The following is a 19,439-nucleotide window of genomic DNA, read 5'->3' as shown; positions in this document are numbered from 1 at the left end:
ATAGGGAGAGAGAACGGGAGGGAGGGAAAGAGAAAACAGAAGGACTTTATTGAGTGACTGTATTTCATCTGAAGCTGGTACAAAAAACCAGAAATGTGGTTGGATGACTGGATACTTTTCTTACACCTTATCTCTTCCCCAGCTAATATGACAGCTCAGAGTCTGGTTGGGCATTTGAAAAAACAGCTCAGACATCCATAGTAGACAATCAGTTCTCCGGGAAGCAAAGGACTTTGGGATTTAATGGGTTGGACCAAAATGTTTGAAATGGTTAATAGTCTAAGTGTAGCCTATACTAGTAATTGTTTCAGAATTTAAATTAAATTTGAATATATTAAAAACTAAGCCAACATTTTGGTGACCACTGTCACTCAGTAACCACTGTCATCTACAGTGATCATTACAGAAGGGCTCAGAGTACCCGTATTTTTAACAGACTAACAGAGATGTTTCCAGCTTCAAGGACAGAAAAGGTGTTTAAAATTCTGTACACATGGGGTATGACCAGCAGAGTAAGCCAAGAAACTAGGTGGTTAAAAAAAATGCTTTCAGAATAATGCTAGAAACAGAACACTTTTTAAAGGAGCAGAAGTGGCCATCATCTGTGACCACAAAAAGAAATGACTGATCTCAACAGTCAAGTTATTTAGGAATGGCCTTGGATGACCTTTCTAATAATTCAGATACTTTCTTTTCTTCCTTCCTAAATAATCATACATCCTTCTCTTTAACCTCTGTACTTTTTTTTTTTCTTTTCCGTATTCATACACTCGGGAAAGCACATCTGAAATTCAAAGGGCCTTAGAGGTGTCAAGTCTTGGCATTACTGGTTTTATCTTTCCTGAATGTTCTTCTCTCTTGCTGCACTTTGGCCAGTATTTTTGCTGCAGGGAGTATGCTGCGACCACACCTTGTCAGGTCCCACCTTGGAGCCAATTTAGGTGATTCTTTTATCCTCAATCCCTTTTGCTTCTCTCACTGCCACAGGATTTTCTGATTCTTCTTCAAACACTCCTCAGTATTTATCTCCTTCATGAAATCTGCTCTTCACAAACTTGCTTGGTTCTAGTCACCTAAAAAACCCGTAATAAATGGAAGGCCTATGTGATACTCTGCACTTTCTAATAATTCAGATACTTTCTTTTCTTCCTTCCTAAATGATCATACATCCTTCTCTTTAACCTCTGTACTTTTTTTTTTTTTCCCCCCACATTCATACAATCAGGAAAGCACATCTGAAATTCAAAGGGCCTTAGAGGTATCAAGTCTCGGCATTACTGGTTTTATCTTTCGTGAATGTTCTTATCTCTTGCTGCACTTTGGCCAGTATTTTTGCTGCAGGGAGTATGCTGCGACCACACCTTGTTAGGTCCCACCTTGGAGCCAATTTAGGTGATTCTTTTATCCTTAATCCCTTTCCCTTCTCTCACCACCACAGGATTTTCTGATTCTTCTTCAAACACTCCTCAGTATTCATCTCCTTCGTGAAATCTGCTCTTCACAAACTTGCTTGGTTCTAGTCACCTAAAAAACCCGTAAGAAACGGAAGGCCTATGTGATACTCTGCAGATATAACTAGGTAATGTATTGACTCATTTGCTGGTGTTTTGATGCTACCTTATCTCTCTTTTAAAATATAAACTGTAGTTATGGGAATATATGTCCTATGAAATTTCTTACTGTGTTGATGATGATGATGATGATGATAAAGTGATGGTAATGATGTTGTTGATAATACCATTGTGTAGTGGAAGGAGAAAGGTAAGAGTTGGCAGTCTTGGCTGGATCATTTACCTTTTGTTGGCTGTAGACCCTTGACCTCTCTGAGCTGTTTTCGACATCTGAAATGGAATAGATGATTATCTGTTCTGTGTTTTTGCAAATTTATGGGAAATCTATGATGCCCTCTGTGATGGTTTGGTCTGTTTGACCCTTCTAAATCTCATGTTGAAATTTGATCCCCAGTGTTGGAGGTGGGGCCTGGTGGAAGGTGTTTGGGTCATTGGGGTGGATCCCTAATGAATGGCTTGGTGCCATTCTTGCAGGAGTAACTGAATTCTCACTTAGCTCCCATGAGAACTGGTTGTTGAAAAGAGCCTGGCATCCCTTCCTCCCTCTCTTGCTTCCTCCTCTCACCATGTGGTCTTCCACATGCCAGCTCCGCTTCCCCCTCCGCCATGAGTGGAATCTTCCTGAAGCCCTCACCAGAAGCAGACGCTGGTGCCATGGTCCTTATACAGCCTGCATGGCTGTGAGTCAAATAAACCTCTTTTCTTTTTGAATTGCGCAGCCTCAGTTACTTCTTTATAATAATACAAAAATCGACCAAGGTCTCCTTCTCACCTCATTCTGGTTTGGGTCCAACTTTTGTATGCTTCCCTAATAGTTTGGGCTCCCAAATCCCATTGTAGAACTGTGTCTAGCATGCTGGAATCACTTGTTTTCTTTTACCTCCATCACTGGCCTGTGATGGCAATGGGAGTAGGGAACCCTCTCTTAGTCATCTTACTAATTAATTAGTCACATTGTAAAGATTAAAAAGAATGATGGAGTAAACAAGTGAATATGGCTCAAATAAGGCAGCACCAGCAGGAACGCTTTGTAAACTTCATACATGTTAGTGTTAATAAATGTGAGTAAGGATGATGCTGAGGCTCATGATTTTAAAAAAGGCATTCAAGCCGGGTGTGGCAGTTCATACTTCGAATCCCAGTGCTTTGGGAGGTTGAGGCAGGAGTATCACTTCAGGCCAAGAGTTCAAGGCAGCCTAAGAAACGTAGAGATACCGCTGTCTTTACAAAAAATTTTTTTAAAATTAGGCATGATAGTATGCACCTGTGGTCCCAGCCACTGGGAGGCTGAGGTGGGAGGATCGCTTGAACCCAAGAGTTTGCAGCTGCGGTGAGCTATGATTGCACCACTGCATTCCAATCTGGGTGACAGAGTGAGACACTGCTGCTAAAAAATAAACAAGTAAATAAAAAAGGCATTTGCTTATGAGTTAAGAAACTTAGTCATGTCAAACCTTGGAAAAAATCATGCATTCTCAATCTTATTATCCAAATTACAGAAGGAAATAAAAAAATCTTTTCTAGCATAGGTAAGGATCCAGGTTAATGGAAGCATATTGCTTTTAAAATAAGAAGTTAGGTAACTGTAGAGTATTAATATTAATGATAAAATTTCATAAACTTCATATGGGTATAGATAATTCCATGGCTACATTTTAGAGTTTAAGGCAGAAGTAATACATTTTGAAACTTTACTTTGTCTTATGGATTAATAAAAAATATCTTGCAAATTTTATTTAAAAATTAGCTGATTAGTATGTCATCTCCTCATTGGCTTATTAACTCTTTGTGGTTGATAATAAGTGACATTACTGAGTACTGCTGCGAGTAACACTGTGGAGAATCAATAACTTGCTGAAATTACGGTTTCTAAAGTAAAGGTGCTCCTCAGTGTCACCCTGCAATCCTATATGGGTTCAGAGTCATCTGTCTTTCTCCTTCTCCAGTCAGAACCCTAGCTGAGACAGAAAATGACTCTGGCTTCCCTAAGCAAAGGAAAGTTTATTGAAAGTATATTAAGGCTCACAGAATTGTGGGGAGGATGGAGAACCAGTGTGCAAGTGGCAACACCCCAGGTAGCTCTGGAAGCTGGAGGCCGTCCCTGCACATCAGCTGCTGGGATGGATGGCCTTCCAGCCTTCCTCCTTTTCTGGCATTGCTGCCTTCAGAAGCAAAATCGCAGAAGTGATCATTTGGTACTGGGTCAGGGAGACAGATGACTTCCACAGAGGGAGAGAGTCATCGGGCATTATCCTCCTCCCAAGGCCACACTCAGTGGGTGAGAGGCAATAATGATGGCAGCTCTTCCGTACAATCTCATGTAATCCTTAACACAACCCTTTGAAAGAGATACTATTGCTATCCCTGTTTACAGATAAGGAGACTGAGGGAGAGAGAGATGACAGACTCTGCTTGAAGGTCACACTATCAGTGTACAGTGAGGCTGGATTTGAACCATGGCAATCAGACTCCAGAGTTCTTGTTTTTTATCACTTTAGTATGCTGCCTCTTCAAGAGGACTGTGGGATGCAACTTGGCAGGCGGCTTGATACAGGCAGCTGAAAAACAGCAAATGCCCCTTTACACCATTCTTCCACCTGTCTCCCTTTACCTCAATTCTGCATAGAACACATGCCTCATTCTTCACTGGGAAAGTAGAGGCCTTCCACCCAAGCACTCTGTCCGCTGCTCTCTTTCACCTACACACATGGCCTCTACAATTTCTATAGCCAAAACAAAATTTTGTATTTTTTCCCTTCAAATCAAATGCCGTCTCCATTCATCCAGCTACCCCAAGCCAGAAAGTGGGGAGTCATTCCTAACTTCTCCTCTCAATCCACACTCCCAATCAATCATAGGATTCGGTCACTCTTACCTCATAAATATCTCTTGCATTCATCTCTTCTTTTTTACCCCACTGTCACCTTCTTAGGTCAAAACTTAATGATTTACATTTGGATTATTAGCCTCCTAGAGAGTCTCCCTCCCATAGCCCTGAACCCCTCTAACCAATCATCGCTGCAAGAATAAGCTTTCTTTCTTTCTTTCTTTTTAAAAATATTTTTATTTTGACACGGAGTCTCACTCTGTCACCCAGGCTGGAGTGCAGCAGCGCGGTCTCGGCTCAACGCAACCTCCATTTCCTGGGTTCAAGCAATTCTCCTGCCTCAGCCTCCCGAGTAGCTGGGATTACAGGCATGCGCCACAATGCCCAGCTATTTTTTTGTGTATGTGTATTTTTAGTAGAGATAAGAGTTTCGCCATGTTGGCCAGGCTCATCTTAAACTCCTGGTCTCAAGCGATCCACCTGCCACAGCCTCCCAAACTGCTGGAGAGTAAGCTTTCTAACACACAACCTGAAACTGATTTTGCGACTCTCTGGCTTAAAATCCTTCAAAGGTGCTGCTTGTGTTCCAGATAGATTTCAAACTGCTGACCCTCGTCGTTTGATCATTGGCTGCAGGTTCTCCCCTACTTGGCTCCCACCATCCTGACACTCACTTTTCTTTCTAGTTACATAGGACTGTATTAGTCAGCTCAGGCTGCCATAACAATGTACCATAGCCTGGGTGGCTTGAACAACAGACATTTATTTTCTCACAGGAGACTGGAGATCAAGGGTAATTTGGTGACTTTGGTTTTTCCTGGGGCCTCTCCTTGCTTGCAGAGAGTGCCTTTTTGCCATGCCCTCCCATGTCCTTTTCTCTGTGTGTGCACATCCCTGGTATCTGTTTGTCCTGATGAGTTCTTCTTGACATCTGAACTTGGAGGAGGACATAATTCAGTGCATAGCAGGGACCTGTCCAACAGAAGTCCTAGGGCTTCTTATACTTGCTTTCTTCCCTTCCCTGACTAGGTAAGTTATATTTCATCCTTTAAAATTCAACTTAAATTTCACTTTTTCTGTAAAACCTTCCCTGTTCCTCTAATTTTATTTAGATGTCATTTCTCTTTTCTTCCCCCACAACACCCTTCCAAAATAGCTTCATACCTCCCTATTTCCAAGCATATAAATATCAGATCCCCTTCATGTCGCTCCCGAAAGACATGAGTTGCCCCAGTAAGGAGGTATAAGAATCAAAGGCCTTTTTCACCAGTAATGGACGACTCACTAGGAATTGTACACAGGGATGCTTTAGTTGTAATTACATATAGGGTTGTGTTATAATTACACTGCTCCATAATTCATGGTTGTACTTTGGTCTTCCTTGAAAATAGAATAAGTTTGTAGAAAAATTGGCTAATTTCAGAATCATTTGATAAAATATTTTAACAAACACAGAATCCTATACATGTAACTGGTTAGAGTAAAAAACTAAATTTTTATTTCAAATGGGGGAGACTTCTTGAGAAACAATTTAATAAACCAGTAAAGTACTGACATAATGAGCTATGATTTGTATTGATATCTGAGAGTGAATGGTACAATAGAACATTGTAACTAAGTCTGAATGGTTTCAGAAACATACTCAGTATATACTTTACATTTTTGTTGTAATCATTTTTTTGTGCAGTCTTTGTAACTAACCAAAGGGGTATATGAAAATCACCTTATAAGCTTTGAAGAGCAATGTGATTCTTATTTCTTTTTATTGCTAATAATTTTACTTTAAAGATGAGGAATTGTTGTGTGGAATAAATGAAAGAACTCTATAGTGCCTTGGTAGCACCAACACTATACCCTTTGAAAGCATATTACATTGGAGATCTCACAGAATAAGTATAAAACCTCAAATTACCCTTTCCATACTGCACAACATTTTGAGTAAAGAAAGTGCGGCCCCAAGTGCCTTGTGGCTCGTGAAATGTTAGGGAGGCCAAAAGAAATTGCTAGAACCAGAACTCATGAATGCCTCAAGGCCTCAGCCTCAGCTGAGATCATTAGATTCAACTACAGCTGAATATGGGAATATAGTTCCTCAGACACTCCTAAGTATTATGTCATCCCAGAAACCTTTAATTTTGGTGAAAGAAGAACAAGTGCTTCTATAGTTGAAAAGATTAAAGTTCTAATGGTTAGTTGTCTGTCCAAATTACATAGTAGTAGAAGACATGAACTATTCCCAGAGTTTGGGTTCTGAAGACTTAGCTCTACCTATTGTAATTCGTTCACTCCGACAAGGAAGCTGAACTTTGATTTTTTTGGTTGCATCACATCCTCACTATGTAATACATTGAGTCAACAGGCCATATTGTATCCTTTAAAAGAGAAAGTGAAAACAGATCCATTTAACCATTTTCCCAGTAAAATTGTTTGCTCTCTGAAGCTAAAGATGGCAAGATGGTCATCTTCAGTGAGCACCTCAATCTTGATGGGGGTGTGTGTATTGTGTACAATTCCTAGTGTGTTGTCCATCTAGTAGAGTTAGATTTCAAAATCAACAGCAGTAGCAGAATTGAATAACTGAATATTATAAAATTAGAAGATAAAGAGTGGACTAAGCAACTAATAAAGTATTTTAGGACACTTTAAAACATCTAGAAATAAATTAGTTTAAACATTCAGCCTGTTACCTATGGCAAAACATTAAAATTCTTGAAATGTTGAGAGTGGACAGGCAGGCGTTTGAGATATCATTCTTTCTATTTCTGTATGGTTGAGATATTAAATAAATAAGAAATTAAATACATATCGTAAATGCTGGTTGATATTATTATGCTCAGTGTTCCGCCCAGCTGCTTCAGCAGGGTCATGCCTTCTGAAGATTTGTCCACGAATCAGGAATATTCACCCCAACCTGGGGCTTCGATGCGGCTCTGTCTTCCCTTTGCGTGGCTCTGATAGGTACCCTAGAACAATTCCACTGGCTGCTCAGACTCTTGGTATCCCCTGCACTTTCTTCTTATGTTTAACCCGTGATTTCAACTCCTACATCACAATGAAAAGAAACCTTCAAAGGGAAGTCCTTCAAATTCCTGCCACCAAATCTAAAAATGTCTCCACATTTGTCTCATCCCCTCCTCCTTCTGTTTCTTACTGGAGAAATATCCCTCCCTTGTCTCAGATGAATTTCTCCACTTCTGTTCTGGATCCCACCCTCTCTTACCTCCTCTAGTACCATTATCTAATCCAGCAGTCCTCAAATTGAGCTATATATGTTGACACCGTACTAGGAACTGAAACAGAAAAATTTTAAAAATATGTTATAATTTTCTGAAAATATCAAGAATAAACCCAATATATGTTAACTAAATTGAATTTTTATTTATTTATTTGTTTATGTTTCTGAGACAGGGTCTTGCTCCATCGCCCAGGCTGGAGTACAGGGATGCTATCATTAGCTCACTGCAATCTTGAACTCCTGGACTCAAGTGATCCTCCTACCCCAGCCTCCTGAGTAGCTGGGACTGCAGGCATGCACCACCATGCTAAGCTAATTTGCAAACATTTTTTGTTGAGACAGGGGTCTTGCTTTGTTGCCAGGCTGGTGTTGAACTTCTGGTTTCAAGTGATCCTCTTGCCCCAGCCTCCCAAAGTGCTGGGACTATAGGTGTGAGTCACCTTATTTTATAAGTCACATTTATTTCATAAATAAAAATAAATGTAATTTTCAAAACATAAACAATTAGTGGAAAGAGAGTATTGTTTTATATTTTTTCAAATCAATTTAAGTCTGATTTAGTAGAAATCACCTGGATTTCTGTATACAGCCTATTGTGAAATAATTGAAGTATGAGAAGAGAGTCCTACCTCATACATATATGTAGTTGGAAAAGGGAGGACTCTTTTAACAATCTATTCAGATAATTGTGGATATTTTTCTTTAATACTATACCAAAACTCAACAAGTGGTACTTTCTTAAAGGCTAGTTGCAATGTGGAATCTGAAAACACATTAATGAATTTTTCATACCTTGTTACTGTAAAATCCACTAATCTATTTACACTTGGAACTAATTTTTTACTAAGGCATGATTTTTAACAGTATCCGTGGTCTTTTGAAAAATATTGGTTCACTGAGTTGTGCAGATCATCCAAATGTTGGCATATTTTATTTTATAACATAAAAATACCATATTCATTAATGTTACCAATGACATCAGAGCATTTAAGCATTGAGAGTTGTCAAACTTATGAGGCTGATACAAATTTTCCAAAATTATAATTTTTGCTTAAAAGTTCAAATATTAATATTAGAAACAAATTCCATCAGTTTTTCTTGAGAAGACAGGCTCATTTTGCTTATTTCAAGAAAATGTCTTCCAAACATTCAATTTGAATAGCCATGGTTTGTTAGCCATCCTTTGAAGTAAAAATAGTATTTCATGAAGAAAGGGGTTAGTTCAGCACACAACTCTATAGACCCGAAAAAAGCCATCACACTTGGTCTACAGAAGTGCTTTGTATGCACTTTCTGTTTTGTCACATAGAATGTTAAAAAGATATGGACTGTGAATCAAGATTTAGTAAGATTAAAATTTGTGTGCATCACCGAGAACTTTCTTAAATGAAACTGGTGTTGATCTTACTGTGTGTGGTGGTGAAGAGGATAATGGCAGCCATGATGGTGTGATGGCTCTACCTTGATTCATGCCATGGGGCCAGCAGTTTTATCCATTGCTATGGTTTGATTGTGCCCCCCCAAATTCATGTGCTGGAAACTTAATCCCCAATGCAACCGTGTGGAGAAGTGGAGCCTTTAAGAGGTGATTAGGTCATGAGGGCAGAAAATGAATTAATGACAATATCGAGAGAGTGGGTGAGTTATTGTGGGAGTGGATTCCTGATAAAAGGATGAGTTTGACTCCATTCCTCTTGCTCTCTCTTGTGTTTTCTTACTCTTCAGTCTTCCTCCATGGGATGATGTAACAAAAGGGCCCTTGGCAGATGCAAGCCCCTTGATCTTGGACTTCCCAGCCTCCAGAACTGTAAGAAAAAAAAAAAAACTCTCTTCTTTATAAATTACCCAGTCTCAGATGTTCTATTATAGCAGCACAAAATGGACTAATACACCCACCATTGCTTTTGCACTGATAATACAAAAGCCACATGGTGAAAAAGGCAAATGCCATCTTATTATTATTGTTATGAAAACAGCTTTGATCTCTCAGCCTCCCTGAAAAGGTTTTTGGGATCTCTAGGGGTATGTAGGCCACCCTTTGAGACCCACTGATCTAATTGATTGTCCCTTTTTTTTGTATCTTAATTCTCTAATTCATATTGTGTCTGTATCTTTTAAGCAGCTGATGTGTCTCCCAACTTAGAAAAAAACTTGAAAGGTAACTCCAAGTTACCCACCAAAGGCCGTTAAATCTATTTTCCCTTTACAGCCAAATGTCTTTAAAGAATCATCTCCACTTATTGTCTCTGCTTTTCCCATCTTCTGTGCTTTCACACCCGTTCCAATCTCATTTCTGCCCTTATCTGTTTCTGTAAACTGCTCTTTTTAGGTTCCAAGGGCCTTTCCTGCCATGTGACTCAAGGAGACATGCTCCAGTCCTTGCCTTCCTTGACCCTTCTGCAGCATCTGACCCCTCTGACCACTTTGTTCATCACAATCTGTGCCATGAATTCGGTTAAGTGCTTTAAATGAAATAGCTCATTTAATCCTCACAGTAACTTGGTGATATAGCCAGGATTGTTATTCCATCTCATAATTTAGAAAACTGAGAAAACTGCCCAAGTCATACAGGTCACAAGTCAAAGTATAGAGTCTCAAAGTCAGCTCTCCATGACCCCAAATTCAAAGGCCTTAACCACAATATACCCCTTTTTGGAAACATTCAGTTCCCTTTCCCACAGTTCCACTCTCCAGGTTTATTTTCCTTCCTCTCTAGGTCTTTGTATGTGAAAAAAAAAAAAAAACACTTGTTCCACGTTCTTGCTTTGCTTATAGCAAAAGTCCTGGGAAAGGTTACTAAACTGGCCATGGCGAAGTAATGGGCACACCCAGCCCCTGCCTTTGCCATGCTGGGGAATGGGTGGTTCGTACCCTTTAGCTCTGGAAGGTACCCCTAAGCCTGTACCCAAGGGTCTTGCTCAAGCCAAAGAATAATTGGATGTTACTTCATTCAGAATTGATAAATGGTCACTAGGATTTATTATTTTCTTTCTTCTTTTTTTTTCACTGACTCCTACTCATATTTTAAGACTCGACTTAGATACTGCTCTTTCCCAGAAGCCTTTCCTGACTTCCAAATCCGGATTAGCTGTGCCCCTTGGTGCCCTGAGCTTCCTCCCTTGTGGTATTGTCTTACAGTGCATTGAAGTTGGTGGCTTACATTTCTTCATTGAGTTCTAGCTTTGAGATGGTGAGATTGTGTCTGAGTTTCACCTTACACTCCCAGAATCTGGTACAGGGCCTGGAATATGGTTGCCCCTTAATATTTGATGAATAAATAAATATGCTGGGTGTGAGGAACGAATGGGACCTTTCTGAGATATGTATCTGGAAGTGGTTAATGGGGAAAGGTGCTTTCAAGAGTGGTCTAAAGATTTTAGAATTGTTTTCACAGAAATAGTGTTTGAAGTTATTGGAATGAATTAGACACTATGGGAGAAAGAAGAAAAAAATGTCTCGGGGAATGGGAAAATAAGAGCCTATGAAGGACCCTCAAAAACGCCTGGGTTAGAGTTGAAATTAGTGTGGCTGCAATGCCATGGAAACAAAATGAGGAAAGTTCATAAAATAGGGATACCCTGGGGTCCAATAGTTGCAAACACATTAAAGGGAATAAAATTTTTTTTTTTTTTTTTTTTTTTTTTTTTTTTTTTTTTTTTTTTTTGAGACGGAGTCTCGCTCTGTCGCCGGGGCTGGAGCGCAGTGGCCGGATCTCAGCTCACTGCAAGCTCCGCCTCCCGGGTTTACGCCATTCTCCTGCCTCAGCCTCCTGTGTAGCTGGGACTACAGGCGCCCGCCACCTCGCCCGGCTAGTTTTTTTTTTGTATTTTTTTAGTAGAGACGGGGTTTCACCGTGTTCGCCAGGATGGTCTCGATCTCCTGACCTCGTGATCCGCCTGTCTCGGCCTCCCAAAGTGCTGGGATTACAGGCTTGAGCCACCGCGCCCGGCCATAAAAATTTTTTAAATGCCATGTGATTTTGAAACAATTCTGTGGTTTTAGAAAGAACTGTTGCAGTTGAATAAAAGATAAAAATCAGGGAGTGAGGAGAAAGTGGATAGTGAAGAAATTGAGGTTGAAGGTGAAGCATAATATATAGCTCGGTGGTTCTCAACCAGGTATGCACATCAGTTCACCTGCACAGATGTACAAATCACTAACCCTGGCACCATTTGCAGTTTTCTCATTCAGTAGATCTGGAATGGGGCCTGGGATTCTGTAATTTCGAAAAGTATTATGGATGATTGAACCTCTGGTTGAAAAATCTTTAGTGTACGTCTGTCACTTTATTAGTTTGGCTGGTGCAGTAATGAAGGAAGTAAGGTTAGGGGAAGTGTTATGGGCTGAATTGCATTCCCCTCAAATTTGTATGTTGAAGCCCTAACCCGCAATGTGACTGTATTTACTTTAAATAAATAATGAGGATTAAATGACATCATACAGGTGGGGCCCTAATCCAAAAGGGCTGGTGTCCTTATAAGAATAGGAAGAGACACTGGAGTATTCTCTCTCTCTCTCTCTCTCTCTCTCTCTCTCTCTCTCTCTCTCTCTCTCTCTCTCTCTCTCTCTCTCTCTTTCTTTCTCTTTCTCCACACTGAGAAAGCAGCCATCCACAAGCTAGGAGGAGAGGTCTCACCAGAAATAAATCCTGCCAGTATAAGTAGCTGTTGTTGACACCACCCTGTTTTAGTGAGCTTGACTAAAAATAAGGGAGAGGCCTTTATTTCTAGGATACTGGAATCTAGTATCCTAGTTATTTCTAAGATACTGGAATCAAGTTAGAGGGAGAGAATGAGCCAATAGCAGTGGATAGGAAGAAACCAAAATGATTGAATAGAAAGGTACAGCTGAGAAAGCCAGAATCTAGAAAATGTGAGAACTGGGATTACAGAGAAGTCAGCCTTGGAGAACCACATTATAGCATTTCTGTATATTTTTCATTTGATCCTTCTAATGGCTGTGAGATAAGCAGATGAGGAAAATTGATTTAACAGGGGCCAGATTTGTACAGTTGTGAACTGGAAGACCTAGGATGAGGAACGTGTTCGAATTAACTTTTCCTGATGAGCTTTCCTTCCACAGCATTTCCCAAACTGCTTTCGTTTCTGTGCCACCTTCACCATTTCTGCCATATTGAAGTCAGCTCCTTACTATTATTTTTTTTGTGTGTATGTATATGTACACATGTGTGTGTGTGTGTGTGTATCAATACACATATTCGACTCAGATTTTTACTTAGCATCAGCCTATGCAACAATACCACAGGTTTGACATGCTAGTTGTATTTTTAAAATGCGTATTAAATTCAATATATATACTTTCAGGAAAATCCATTCCATGTACCACCTAAGGGCATCTTGCATACCATCAGTGGCCCATATGCTGCCTCCATGATGAGGAATGACACTGTTTTTGAGAAAGGAGGAAAGAAAACGAGGATTCAGGAGGAAATGCCTTATATTCAGATGGGGATGAAGATTTGTGTGCATCTCATTTGAAGGTGGTTAAAGGTCCGTATAGCCCCTCAGGCAATACAGATCAAGGAATGTTGGACAGGGCATCACAGAAATCATTAGAGAATTAATTACTTCAGAATAGAGGTTTTACATTTTTCAAGTGGTGACTTGGGCTCTGCTGTCCGTTGGTATGTTCCCTGCAGAGCAGCGAAGGATGAAGGTAGCAGCAGTCCTAGCCTTTGACCTAGGCACTGGGGACCCCTGCCCTGGGTTCCTGTTTGAGGATGCTCTGTTCCTTCCCAGGATACACCACCTTCCTTCTTGGGCACACCCACACTCTCCATAACTGGGACCCCGGAATTCTCTGCTCTCAGAGTCTGGGCATGTCTCTTTTGCATCCCTCTTCCCACCTGAACTACATTGCTCTGTCTCAACCTTAGGTCCCAGTGATAGCCAATAGACAGCTGGTGGCCAATAGTTAGCAGGTGTGTGTGCGTTGGACCTTGGACTGAGGTGTCCACACACATATGCTAGGCTCCTTGTGCTGCAGAGTAAAGCCATGGGTGGGAAAAAAAGGGATGCAAATATTAGGAAAGAACTTGATTACCACAGACTCAGAGAACTGAGCAAAAGAGAGAGAAGCAATTCCCAGGGAACAGGAGAGACAGTTCAAAGAGAACATGCCCTGCAAGTTCCATCCTCTGCACATTCTTCCCACTTTGTAGTAGGAATTAGAATTATCCACAGCTGTGCAAATATTGTGAGGAAGACTTTATTTAAAATGGGGGCTGGATGTGGTGGGTCACACCTGTAATCCCAGCACTTTGGAAGCCCAAGGCAGGAGGATCCCTTGAGCTCAGGAGTTCGATACCTCATCTCTACTGGAAAAAAAAAAAAAAGAAAAATTAACTGGGCGTGGTAGTGCATGCCTGTAGTCGCAGCTACTCTGAGGTGGAAGAATCCCTTGAGCCCAGGAATTTGAGGCTACAATGAGCTATGATGACACCACTCCACTCCAGCCTGGGTGGCAGAGCAAGACCCTGTCTCATAAAAGAAAAACAAATATGTAAATAAATAAATAAATAAATAAAATGAGAACCTTTAGCAAGCAGATCAAGAGACAGAGGGCTGTGTACAGTTAGTACCAAAGACTAGATTCATAAAATCCTCACTGTGACCATTTTGATACAGACTGAATTGGAACAGGACGATGTAGAACACAGGAAGAACAGCAACAGGAGTGGAAACAAGACAGCAAAGAGGCCCTGCATGAGCTGTGCACAGAAATGTTCCCTTACTTGCACTGGGCTAAGATTTTCACCAATTCTTTAGGAAAAAAGGAAATGGAAGTTAGCATTGAAGTGACACCAAGTATTGTTGGTTTTGGTTTCAATAAGATACGTATGTATTGAACAAACTCTATCTTTCATGTATTAAGGAAGGCACTGGTGTTAATAAAATAGCACGAAAATAAATTCCTGCAGGAATCAGGTGGGAGAGAGACTACAGGTGGAGAAGATTTAACATAGAGACTTGGAGTAATTTGTTTGGAAAATGTGCTATGGAAGGCACATAATATAAATAATAAGGTTTTGGTCAGCTAGCAGTACATTTGAAGCTAGCATGAATTTGTAGGGTGGTCATCAAGATTCTACGGTTTTCCTTAGTAAGGCTCTGCGGTTGGGAGGAGGAGCAGGAAGAATGGGTGGAGGGAACTGGGTCAAGCTTGGCATAGTACTGACTTAAATATTGAAGTGGCTGACCATGCTGCCTGGGCTAATTATCATCATCATAATCACTCACAATTTTTTTTTGAGCTCTTACTATATGCCAGTTTCTGTTCTTAAGTCTTTAAATGGATCATCTCTGGGCTGGGCAGGAGGCATGTGATCATAAGAGAGCCAGCAAGCTGTGTAAGATGGAAAGGCAGGCCGAGTCATTCCAAAGCTTAGTAAAGGTTCTAGAAATTTGTATTCAACTGCTTCAGTGTATACTGAACATGGGTGAAGTTCAGTATGAGAAATTCAGCTTTAAAGATTTGACAGTTCCAAAATTAATATTGTTATAATGTCCATACTACCCAAAATGATCTATTGATTTAATGAAATCCTTATCAAAATTTCAATGACATTTTTCCTAGAAATAAAAAAAAAATGGTAAAATTTGCACGGAACTACAAAAAACTCTGAATAGCCAAAGTAATCTTATGCAAAAAAGAACAAAGCTGGAGGCATCACATTACCTGACTTGATAATATACTACAAAGCTATGGTAATCAAAGCAGCATAGCACTGGCATAAAAATAGATGTACAGACTAATGGAACAGAAAGGAGGGCACAGAAAGAAATCCACACATTACAATCCATTGTTTTTTGAAAAAGATACCAAGATGGACACATTGAAGAAGTTGAATACAAATTTCTAGAACATTTACCAAGTGTTGGAATCACTCTGCCTGCTTTACCATATCTCGGGGGGTGTCCACCCCACTGCAATGTGGATCATAATACCCAGTGGGGAGAGGGGGGTGATATTACTCCCCATATGGAAGGGGGTATCCATCCCCCTGTGATGTGGATCATAATACCCAGTGGGGGGGAGAGGGGAATATTACTCCCCATATGGCGGGGGGTGTCCAGCCTACTGCAATGTGGATTGTAATTGCCAGGAGGAGAGACAGGGGTGATATTACTCCCAATATCGCGGGGGGTGTCCACCCTCCTGCGATGTGGATTGTAATACCCAGGGGCAAAGAGGGGGGTGGTATTACTCCCCATATCGTGGTGGGTGTCTACCCCCCTGCAATGTGGACCGTAATACCCAGTGAGGGAGAGGGGGTGATATTACTCCCCATATCGTGGGGGGTGTCCACCCTCCTTCTATATGGGAAGTAATATCATCCTCTCCCATCCTGGAGAGTAGGAACAATTTCACAGGGTGTGTGTACACAGCCTGCGATGTTGAAAGTAATGTCATCCTCGCCCCCTCTGGATATTAGGAACAATATCACAAAAGGAGTGGACACTTTTTGCGATATTTCGAGTAATATCATCCTGTGATTCCCTGAATATTCGGAGACATATCACAGGGTGGGTGTACACCCACTGTTGTATTGAGAGTAATATCCTTCTGTAGCCCCTGGAAATTATGATCAATATCACAGGGGTGCGCAGTCCTTGCGATAGCAGAAGTAATATGCTCTCCCTCACTAGTTATTAGGAACAATATCACAGGAGGGTGTACACCTTCTGCAGTATTGGGAGTAATATCATCATCTCTTCCTTTAGATATTAGATACAATATCACGGGGGGGGGGTGTACACCCCTTGCACTGTTGGAAGTAATATTCTCTCCTCTTCTAGATTTTACGAATAATATCACAAGAGCGGTGTACATCCCTTGTTATATTGGGAGTAATAGCATCTTCTTTCAACCTGGATACTGAGAACAATATTACATGGGGCTGTACATCCCTTCAATATTCATAGTAACACTGTCTTCTCCCCTCCTGGATATAAGAAACCATATCACAGGCGGGGTATACACCCTTTCTTGTTATGGGAGTAACAACCTGGATATTGTAATAGCATCTTCTTTCAACTTGGATATTGAGAAGTATATCACATGGTGAATGTCCATGCCTTCAATATTGGTAGTAATACTAATTTCTTCCCTCCTGGATATAAGAAACAATATCACAGGTGTGGTGTACACCTCTTGCAATATTAGGAGTAACATCACCTGTCCCCATGTGGTTATAAGGGACAAAATGACAGGGTGGGTGTATGCTTCCTACATTATTGGGAATAATATCATCCACAAAGCCCCTGGATAGCAGGAACCATATGACAGAAGGGTGTACAGCTCCTGCGATATTGGGAGTAATATCAGTCTCTTCCCCGCTGCATATTAGGAACAATATATAGGGGGGCTTTACACCCCTGCGATATTGGGAATAATAATATTCTCTTTTCCTTGTACATTAGGAACTATATCACAGGGGGGCTGTTCACCTCCTGCGATATTGGGATTAATGTTATCCACTTCCCCACTGAATATTAGGAACAATATCACAGAAGGGTGTACACCCCCTGCGATAAGGCCAGTAATATCATCGGCTCCTTCCATGAATATTAGGAACAATTTCACAAGATGTGTACACCCCCTGCGCTATTGAGAGTAATATTATCCTCACTTCCCCTGGATATTAGAAATAATATCATGGGGGGGTGTACACCACCTGCGATATTGAGAGTAATATTATGTTCTACCCCCATGGATATTGAGAACAATATCATAAGGGTGATGTACACCCTCTGCGATACAGGGAGTAATATCATCCTCACTCCCGCTAGATGTTAGGTGGAGTGTACACCCCACCCCCTGCGATACTGGGGGTAATATCATCCTCTTTTAACCTGGATATTAGGAACAATATCACAGGAGCCTGGCACGTACACTTCCTTTGATACTGGGGGTAATATCATCCTCTCTCCCCGTAAATAGTAGGAAAAATATCAAAGAAAGTGTGTACATCACTTGTGATGTTGAGAGAAATACAATCCTCCCCTCACCTGGATATTAGAAATAATATAAACGGGGGGGGGTGGTGTACACCACCTGCGATATTGGGAGTAATATTATTTTCTACCCCATGGATATTGAGAACAATATCACAAGGGCAGTGTACACTGTCTGCGATAATGGGAGTAATATCATCCTCTGTCCCACTAGATATTAGGAACAATACCACAGGCAGATTATACACCATCTGCAACACTGGGAGTAATATCTTCCTTTCCCCGCTGGATATTAGGAGCAAAATCTCATGGGAGGTGTACAGCCCATTCCATTTTGGGAGTAATATCAATTTCTTAATTGCTGCAAATCAGAAACAATATAACAGGGGTGGTGTACACAACACACCCTGTGATATTGCCAGTAATATAGACTCCCCCTGCCGTGGGATATTAGGAACAATATAAAAAAGGGGTGTATACAGCGATATTGGGATGAATATCATGCTCTCCCCCGTGGATATTAGGAACAATATCAAAGACAGGGTGTCCACACCTTGCGATATTGACAGTAATATCATCCTCTCCCTCCCTGGATTTGAAGAACAATACCACAGAGTTGGTGTACACGCACTGCGATGCTGGAAGTAATGTCATCCTCTTCCCCCTGGATATTAAAAACAATATCACAGGGGTGGTGTATACCCCCCGCGATATGGCCAGTAATGTCATCGTCTCCTCCACTGGATATTAGGAACAATATCACAGGGGTGTGTACACCTCCTGCGCTATTGGGAGTAATATCATTCTCTCTTCTTCTGGATATTAGGAATAATATTACAGGTGGGGTGTTCAACTCCTGCGATATTGGCAGTAATATCATCCTCTCCCAACCTGGATATTCAAAACAAAATAACAGGGGACTGTACACCCCCTGCTATATTGGTAGTAATATCATTCTCTCCCCCACTTGATATTACTAAACAATATCCGAAGAAGGGTGTACACCCTCTGAGATACTGAGAGTATTATCATCCTCTCCCCAACTAAATATGAGGAACAATTTTGGGGGTGTGTGTACACCCACTATGACATTGGGGGTAATAGCCTCTCCCTCCCTGGATATTAGAAACAATATTAAAGGGATTGTGTACACCCCCTGTGATATTGGGAGTAATATCATTCTAATTCCCCCGGGATATTAGGAACAATATTATGGAGGGGGTGTACACCCTCTGCCATATTGTGAGTCCTATCGTTTCTCTTCCCCTGGATGTTAGGAACAATATCACAGGGGGCATGTCCCCTGTGATATTGAAATTAATATCATCCTCTCCCCCACTGAATATTAAAAACAATCTCACAGGGGTGTTGTCCACCCCTGTGATATGGACAGTAATATCATCGTCTCCCCCCCAAATATTAAGAACAGTATCACAAGAGGGGTGCATAACGCCCTGCGATATTGGGAGTAATATCATCCTCTCTACCTTTGGATATTAGGAACAATATCCCAGGAGGAGAGTACAACCTCTTCAATATCTGGAGTAATAACATCCCTTCCTTTCCAGACATCAAGAACAATATCACTGGGTGGCTGTACAGCCATTGCGATATTGGGAGTAATATCCTCTCCCCCTCTCGATATTAGGAACAATATCCCAAGGTGGGTGTACATCCCCTGCGATATTGGGCGTAATATCATCGTCTGCCAACGTGGATATTGGGAGTAATGTCATGGAGGAGGGCGTACACCTTCTTCCATGTTGGAAGTAATATCATCCTCTGCCCCCGGATTGTAGGAAAATTATCGAAAGGGTTTTGCCACTTGT

At 41.0% G+C, this 19,439-nt stretch overlaps 1 long non-coding RNA gene across 1 annotated transcript in view; it reads left to right on the top strand.

Moving 5' to 3' along the window:
- The first annotated feature begins 1,431 nt into the window (after positions 1-1,431).
- LOC105465450 (uncharacterized) overlaps positions 1,432-19,439 on the top strand; it is a 196,068-nt gene continuing 178,060 nt past the window's right edge. The window contains exons 1-2 of the long non-coding RNA XR_977529.3: positions 1,432-1,579; positions 9,359-9,440. This is a non-coding gene — a long non-coding RNA (uncharacterized lncRNA). The remainder of the gene's footprint in view (positions 1,580-9,358; positions 9,441-19,439) is intronic.

Source organism: Macaca nemestrina, chromosome 19, assembly GCF_043159975.1.
Source record: "Macaca nemestrina isolate mMacNem1 chromosome 19, mMacNem.hap1, whole genome shotgun sequence".
Classification (NCBI taxonomy): domain Eukaryota; kingdom Metazoa; phylum Chordata; class Mammalia; order Primates; family Cercopithecidae; genus Macaca; species Macaca nemestrina.
The sequence above is the reverse complement of the archived record's forward strand: the minus strand, read 5'-3'. Positions and strand labels throughout refer to the sequence as shown.